The following is a 7,762-nucleotide window of genomic DNA, read 5'->3' as shown; positions in this document are numbered from 1 at the left end:
GAGAAGATGCACAGTGAGGGTTTTCATGTCCTCTGCTTCAGCTTTTGATGTCAGAGGGCCACAAACTCCACTCTCAGATAATTGCTAATGCCACCATTTTATGAACATGGGCCCCATGGAGAGGCACGAAGCTCAATTGCACTTCTGCACATTTTTCCTCCTATAAATATTGCTATTAGAATATTATTTGGTACGGCTCCTGTGAAAGATACATTTGCAGAATGTACTCAAATTAGAAGCATCATGTAAACCCTATAATGTAGCAATAGTGCATCAACTTCCCTACACTATAGAAATATCTGCGGTGTAGACATTTCCACAATGACCAAAGATATGTGTACAAGAAAGGTGGCTGCAGCATTCTTTGTAATCCTAAAACAATGAAACCTACCTCATCTCAAAAACTTTATTTTATTTTATTTTATTTTTTTTGAGATGGAGTCTCGCTCTGTTGCCCAGGCGGGAGTGTAGCGGTGCAGCCTCCACTGCAGCCTCCACCTCCCAGGTTCAAATGATTCTCCTGCCTCAGAATCCCAAGTACCTGGGATTACAGGCACTTGCCACCATGCCTGGCTAACAAAAACATTTTGAAAAGGGTTAAATAAATCATGCACAAAGTGAGGAAAAATACTCTTTTCAAAAATGATGGAGAGGATCACTATGATGATGAATGATTCCACTGGTCACATTATTGATAGAGCAATCAGTAAATCCAGGCACATCCTCGGGATATTACTGACCTCCTATTATTAAAATATGAAAAAATGGAGGCATGTAAATTACTCGTTTAAGCGTATAACGGACTGAATTAGAATTTTATCACACCAGAAGTGGGTTCCTAGGTCTCTGTTTCAGGATTCCTGAGTTACACACGTATAAACCCAGGATTTCAAGAGATACCCGGTTAAGAATCCGGTCGGGGAGGTGGGCTGGCCCTTGACATGGATAAGTCACAAATTAGTGGCTTAGGACTCCAGGAAGATAAAATCTTCCCCATTTATCTAGTGATTGACAATGCATGAATACTTTAAAAGCTTGAACAAGCGTCCCTGGGTGGGCTCGAACCACCAACCTTTCGGTTAACAGCCGAACGCGCTAACCAATTGCGCCACAGAGACAGGTACTGTCAGTTCTACTGGGCGCTATAGGAAGGGCGCACGCACGAAACTTCCTCCGTCCCTTGCATCCTCAGGGCCCGCCCGGCAGGACGACTGAGCAAGGCCTTGGAAGACCGGAGAGATTGGAGCGGTAAGTCGCGCTGGTCACGTTGGACACCTGCACGTTGGGAGATTCTGGAGCCAGAAGGATAGCCGAATGGCCTTCGCCCGCCCTGCCCCTCGCCTGCTTCAGAAACCCCCGGAAACGCCCCGGTTGAGACCCCGGCCCGAGCCGCCTGGGGGCCCTAGGGAGGCTGAACGCCCGGTGGCTCCCGGGATGGCTCTTCCCGTTCTTTGCGCCGCCTTCACCCAGTGAGGGAGCCTGTGCCCTCCCTGCCCAGTCGCTTTTGGGGCCGCTGCGGAGCTTCCGCTGCCATCTTCGGATCCTGTGTTCCGCACGGGGGCTCCACCAGGGCAGGGATCGTGGTGAGGGTGGCTCGTGGGTCCCCCTCGCGGGGAGCAGGGTCTGGCACTCACCAGGGCGCAGGACTAGGACTTGTCGAATGAATCCATCCTTTTAGCTTTTAGTCCTTTGAAGAGCCTTGAGAATGGAAATCATGAGACATTTTTCCATGGGGAAGTTCCTTTTACAAAGCATTTATTTACGTTGACTTCTTGGCACCCCGCGGGGCGGCAACGGGCAGGGCCTCCAGTGCACCTTTTGCGCGGTGGAGCCGCGGGGGCTCAGCTGGGCGGTGGTCGGGTCCTGAGGCCGGAGGGCGGGAGCAGGGGAGGGGAAAAGCAAAAGCGGGGAAAGAAGCCGGGGAGCGGTGGACCAGACGTCCAGACCTCCTGAAAGGCTGGCGGGGAGGCACAGGCGGGATCTTCCGGAGGTGAGAATTTTTTTTTATTATAGCAGAATGGGGAGGAATTGAGGGGAAAATGGAGATAGAACCTGAAAGAGCCCCAAACGCCAGAACCTGTAGCTCCCCAAGAATAAGATCTTCCAGAAGAACTAGACCCAAAACTAGCCGTTGGGGAACACCGAAATCCTTGGAGGAGCAACATCCGCATGACCCTCTGTGTTCCTTTAGGCAAAAGGACTTGCTTCCATTGTTTGTTCAATTGTTTGTGTTTGTTAAATAAATAAAACGATTTTCATGTATCTTTGAAATTACTTCGACGCTACTATTTTATGATTACAAATAATGCGGCAGTGATCATTCTTGTACACTTCTCATTGGCCATTTGTGTATTTCTATAGGGTAGAGGCCTGGAGAGCAGTTGCTCCAGCATAGGGATTACACAGTTTTTGTTTGTTTGTTTGTTTATTTATTTATTTATTTATTTTTGAGACAGAGTCTCGCTCTGTCACCCAGGCTGGAGTGCACTGGCGCCATCTCAGCTCTCACTGCAACCTCCGCCTCCCGGGTTCAAGCGAATCTCCTGCTTCAGCCTCCCAAGTAGGTGAGATTACAGGTCCGTGCGAGCCACCACATCGGGCTAATTTTTGTATTTTTAGTAGAGACGGGGTTTCACCGTTTTGGCCAGGCCGGTCTCAAACTCCTGACCTCAAGTGATCTGCCTGCCTTGGCCTCTCAAAGTGCTGGGATTACAGGCATGAGCCACCGCACCCAGCGATTACATGTTTTTTTTTTTTTTAATATCATTCTATTTTCTTTCCTTATTTGGCTTATTAGCTGTAACTCTTTCTTTTGTTATGTCAGTGATGGCTTTAGGGTCCCTAGAATACATCTTTATCCATCTGCCATCAAGTGACATTATACCTCCCCTTCTGGCCTTTATGCTAGTGTCATCAGGGAATTTGATTTTGGACATGTTATAAACCCCAACATCCAAGTACGTACATAGCAATTTTCAGTCTTCTCCGTTTCTTTGTGTAGGTTCAGATTTCTGTTTGGTATCCTTATCCTTAGGCCTGGAGGACTCCTTTAATATTTCTTGTAGTGTGGTTCGGTGAATTCTGTCATTTTTTTGTATGTCTTTAAATGTCCTGATTTCAGTCACATTTTTGAAAGATATTTCAATTTGGCATAGAATTCTAGAATAACTTTTTTTCTCTCAGTACTTTAGGATGTTGCCACTTTGACGCTTTGTCATGGACATATCTTTCCTGTTTTTGTAAACTTGGCATAAAGTGGGTTTCCTGTACTTGTTATATGATTTTTGGATTGTGTATTCAAATTAAAAGTATTAAATTAAAATTAAAATGGCCTGGGCGAGGTGGCTCACACCTGTAATCCCAGCACTTTGGGAAGGGGAGGCAGAGGATCGCTTGAGACCCAGAGTTGGAGACCACCCTGGGCAAGATAGCAAGACCCTGTGTGTGTGTGTGTGTGTGTGTGTGTGTGTGTGTGTATGTGTGTGTATATATATACACATAAATATGTATATATATTATATGTATGTATGTATATATAAGTCCTACAGTCACCTTAAGTTCCACCAACAGTGCGCTTAAAGTAAAATGTGCCCAACCTGAGGCTCAAACCTACCTGCTGGCACGCAATTTGTGTTTGTGAGACAATCTCAACAGCATTTGTTTTTTCTAGCATAGTGGTTTTCCTGTTTTCCTCACATGTGAAAGTCTTCAGTGCAAAACCTGTCAGAATTCATTTCCTTTGCTAAAATGTTTTAAAATAACTCTTACTTCAAGTAAGTGCATTAAAAATAAACTTCTCAGTTGCATCCCTGGAATCCATGGAAAGTCCAGGAGAGACAATCAAGTGCTACAGGATCAAGCCCAAACAGAACAGGACTAGGCATGGCTTCCTCACTAGGAGCCAGGCCAAAGTCATCTCCTTTGGTCTCCAATGGAGGCCAGAACTCGGTTCACCTGCAACGGGAGGACCTGGCCCAGAAGAGGTGGCCTTCATCTTCATGGTGCCTTCAGACAGGAAATCTAGGATTTCTTTTCTTCTCTTTGATCTACTTCCAACTCTCCCTTTCTATTTATTTATTTATTTGTTTGTTTGTTTATTTGTTTGAGACAGAGTCTTGCTGTGTTGCCCAGGCTAGAGTGCAGCGGGGCAGTCTCAGCTCACTGCAACCTCCACCTCCTGGGTTCTAGAGATTCTCCTGCCTCAGCCTCCTGAGTAGCTGGGATTACAGGCGCCCGTCACCGCGCCCGGCTACTTGTTGTATTTTTAGTAGAGACAGGGTTTCACCATCTTGGCCAGGCTGGTCTCGAACTCGTGACCTCGTGATCCACCCACCTCGGCCTCCCAAAGTGCTGGGATTACAGGCGTAAGCCACCGCATCTGGCCCTCCCTTTCTATTTCTTCAAGACCTTTTTCGGATCCCTCCTGCACAGGACCTAAACGGGCGGTGCCCTTACCCACTGGTCCCTCCCTGCCTGGTGTCTTCGGAGCCCTAGCTCACCTGGAACGTTACTGCCCGCCGGTGACAGCGAGAGGACCAAAGAGGGCAGCGGGTGCGGTGGGAACCACAGAGTCACCGCGCACCTGCGCCTCGCGGGCTCCTCGCAAATTGAATAAACGCCCCCTGAAGTTTCTCTTCAAGTCACAGGGAAGGGGAAGGTGGCTGCCGACCCGGCGGGAGAAGCCGGCCCTGCCCCTGGTCCTTGAAGACAGGTTTGGCCAGGCTGATTTTGACTGGTAGGCCCAAAGAAAAGCCTCAAGGGCAGAACAAACTCCGATAGGCTCCGAGATTAAGGCTTTCAAACGTCTGATCGTTTTCAGCTTGGTCAGTAAAAATCGATCCCGCCTTTATCAGGAGATTACTTTGCCAAAGTTCAGAGACCTGGGGTTCCTGCTGCTTGCCACACAGAAAACCAATCACTGAGACGGTTATTACCAAGGAAGAGGCTTTAATAGGGTGCTGCAGCGGAGGAGATGAGAACTCAGTCTCAAATCCATCTCCCTGACCAACCAAAACTAGAGGCTTAGATGGCAGGGAAAAAATGTGACAATGTGTAAGAAAACAGGAACTAGACCAGGCGCGGTGGCTCACGCCTGTAATCCCAGCACTTTGGGAGGCCGAGGCGGGCGGATCACGAGGCCAGGAGATCGAGACCATCCTGGCTAACACGGTGAAACCCCGTCTCTACTAGAAATACGAAAAGAAATTAGCCGGGCATGGTGGCGGGCGCCTGTAGTCCCAGCTACTCGGGAGGCTGAGGCAGGAGAATGGCGTGAACCCGGGAGGCGGAGCTTGCAGTGAGCCAAGATAGCGCCACTGCACTCCAGCCTGGGAGGCAGAGGGAGACTCTGTTTCAAAAAGAAAAAAAAAAAAAAGAAAAGAAAGACCACACAGATAGGCTCTTACTAAAAAGGAACTTAAGGTTAAGTTCTGTTTTAGGTGTGTGAGGTTGAGTGTTTTGACTTTTGGAGAAGCACAAAATCATCATCAGTTGCAGGTCTGGGGGAAAGCAGTGCATCATGTCGGCAGGAGCGTTACCTTTTGGGCCCCGCTCCTGCACGTGCACCAGCTTTCTCACCCCTTTTCCAGACCTCAGTCACTTGTCTCACCTGCCAAATGTGTACCATTTCCCGAAGTGCCCCGGAGTGCAAAAGACTATAAAACCCAGGGAGGAGAGGAGAAGTTTGAAAACTACCTCATGTCTTCCTCTGTTGAAAGCTGCAGTATTTTTGCGTTTGGGCAGCCTTTATTTAGAGAAGGCCCTAAGACTTTTCTTAGTTCAGTGAAGGGATTTTGTAAAGATAAATCCCAATTTACAGAAATGACTGTTCATTTTGACCAGTAGTCCTTTCTTGTGTCTAATTTAAGTTCTATCTGATGTAAGACCTGTTAGTGAAATGGTTACTGAGGCTGGTGGAAGAATTGAAGAACAGCATTTCTTCTGCAGCTCTTGAATGCAGGGGTGTGGCTTTTAGAAGGTCTTTGGCTACAGAAACAAACCTGTTCTGTTTTCTTTCTCTCCCCATTAAGCCAGAACGTTTCCTTTCTCATTGCTCTTCCTACCTTTCTTCCAACCCCCAATAAAAGAGTTTGGGCAAAAGAACTAGAAACTAAACTCCCAAGTCTCCAGTTTGCCATCCATGGTGGGAGTTCCATGGCTAGGCAGGGGCTGCCAATTTACTGCAGAGACAGCTGGCTACATATATGAGGATTCCTTGCGGTAAGCCAAAGTCCTTGGGCCCTGCATTTACTATATGGTTTTTAAAAGTGAGTGATTCAGAGCACTGCCTTTGACGGTGAACAGAGCTGGACTCCAGTCCTACCCCCACCTCTTAACCAGTTGTGGGAGTTTAAGCCAGTTTCTTAGAAGTGTTGTGCCTCGGTCCCATTATCTGTAAAATGGAAATAGTCATGCTTACCTTATATGTTTGTTGAGATAATTAGATAAGCTGATGCATATAAAGTAATAAGCACAGTGCCCAGCACAGTGCTCAACACATTTTGGCTGCTATTAGCTATTGTTATGGGCACTCAGAATGGAGCACCCTCTTCCCACTCCTTTCTCTATCTGGGACAATTCAAGATGGGGCATGGGGAATGTTAGTAGCGAGAAGTAACCCCAGTGAGCTATTTTAGGGCTAGCCCTAGAGACTGGGATTCCTAGTTGGATTTTGCTTAGAAACAACATACAATGTTCTGAAACTATGATGAAATGAAAAGTGCAGGCCAGGCATGGTGGCTTATGCCTGTAATCCCAGCACTTTGGGAGGCCAAGGCGGGTAGATCACCTCAGGTCAGGAGTTCAAGACCAGCCTGACCAACTTGGTGAAACCCCGTCTCTACTAAAAATACAAAAATTAGCCAGGCATGGTGGTTTGTGCCTGTAGTCCCAGCTACTCGGGGGGCTGAGACAGAAGAATCACTTGAACCCAGGAGGCAGAGGTTGCAGTGAGCCAAGATCACACCACTGCACTCCAGCCTGGGCAACAGAGCAAGACTCCGTCTCAAAAAAAATAAAAAATAAAGAAAGAAAACTTCATTCAGCTAGAGTCTATTGGACTTGGATTCTGAGCAGTTCTGCCCCTCACTGACTGTGTGATCCTGGGAAGTCTTGATGTCACCTGATGTCTCCCCATCACTGTCCCCATTGTGTCTTTGTTTCTTCCAATTGGTTTATGGTGGTTCTTTTTAACTTTCCCAGGAGAGGACTCCCTTTACCTGGAGAACAATAATGACAAAGTCTTGTAGGAGATTTTATAGGGGACAAAGAGCCTGTCTGGCTTAAATGAAGAGAATGAAGTAGGAAACAGTCAAGAGAAACCTTTTTGTTTGATTGAGAAGTTTTGACCCTCCCAGAAAGTATATAGTGTTAACTGACCAACAATGAGCATCATTCCTGAATGAGGGTTGTCCTTGGTCCACTGATTCCACCTATAGTGTAGTTCCAGTGGTTGTGTAGGAATTCATGCAACAATCTATGGCAAACTGAATTACTTCTCAGAAAATTTTCTTTAGGACTTAGTATGTTGGCTTCATGCCAAGGGGAATGGCGGTATTGGGAAAACTGCAGATGTTCTGGAAGCAGAGCACTGGAGTTCAAATCCTGACTACTCCTCTTACAGGCAAATTACTAAATTTCTTTTAGCCTCTGTTTCCTTCTCTGCACGACAGCAATGATAGTACTTACTTCACAAGATTACTGTGAGCACCAAGTGGAATCATTTCTGCTGGAGAGAAGGAAACACTTCAGTTTTTAGAAGTCT

The 7,762-nt window shown here is 47.0% G+C and overlaps 1 long non-coding RNA gene and 1 other non-coding gene across 2 annotated transcripts; one reads left to right on the top strand and one right to left on the bottom strand.

The window, feature by feature from the left end:
- Positions 1–530: 530 nt before the first annotated feature.
- On the top strand, positions 531–2,274 carry LOC134730755 (uncharacterized). The gene is made up of 2 exons (XR_010112704.1): positions 531–1,248; positions 2,014–2,274. It is a non-coding gene; the product is annotated as an uncharacterized LOC134730755 (long non-coding RNA).
- TRNAN-GUU (transfer RNA asparagine (anticodon GUU)) lies at positions 1,045–1,118 on the bottom strand. The gene has a single exon. It is a non-coding gene; the product is annotated as a tRNA-Asn (tRNA).
- Positions 2,275–7,762: the final 5,488 nt, after the last annotated feature.

This window comes from Pan paniscus, chromosome 1 (assembly GCF_029289425.2).
Source record: "Pan paniscus chromosome 1, NHGRI_mPanPan1-v2.0_pri, whole genome shotgun sequence".
Lineage (NCBI taxonomy): Eukaryota > Metazoa > Chordata > Mammalia > Primates > Hominidae > Pan > Pan paniscus.
Note: the sequence above shows the minus strand (reverse complement) of the source record. Positions and strands in the feature narration are given on the sequence as shown.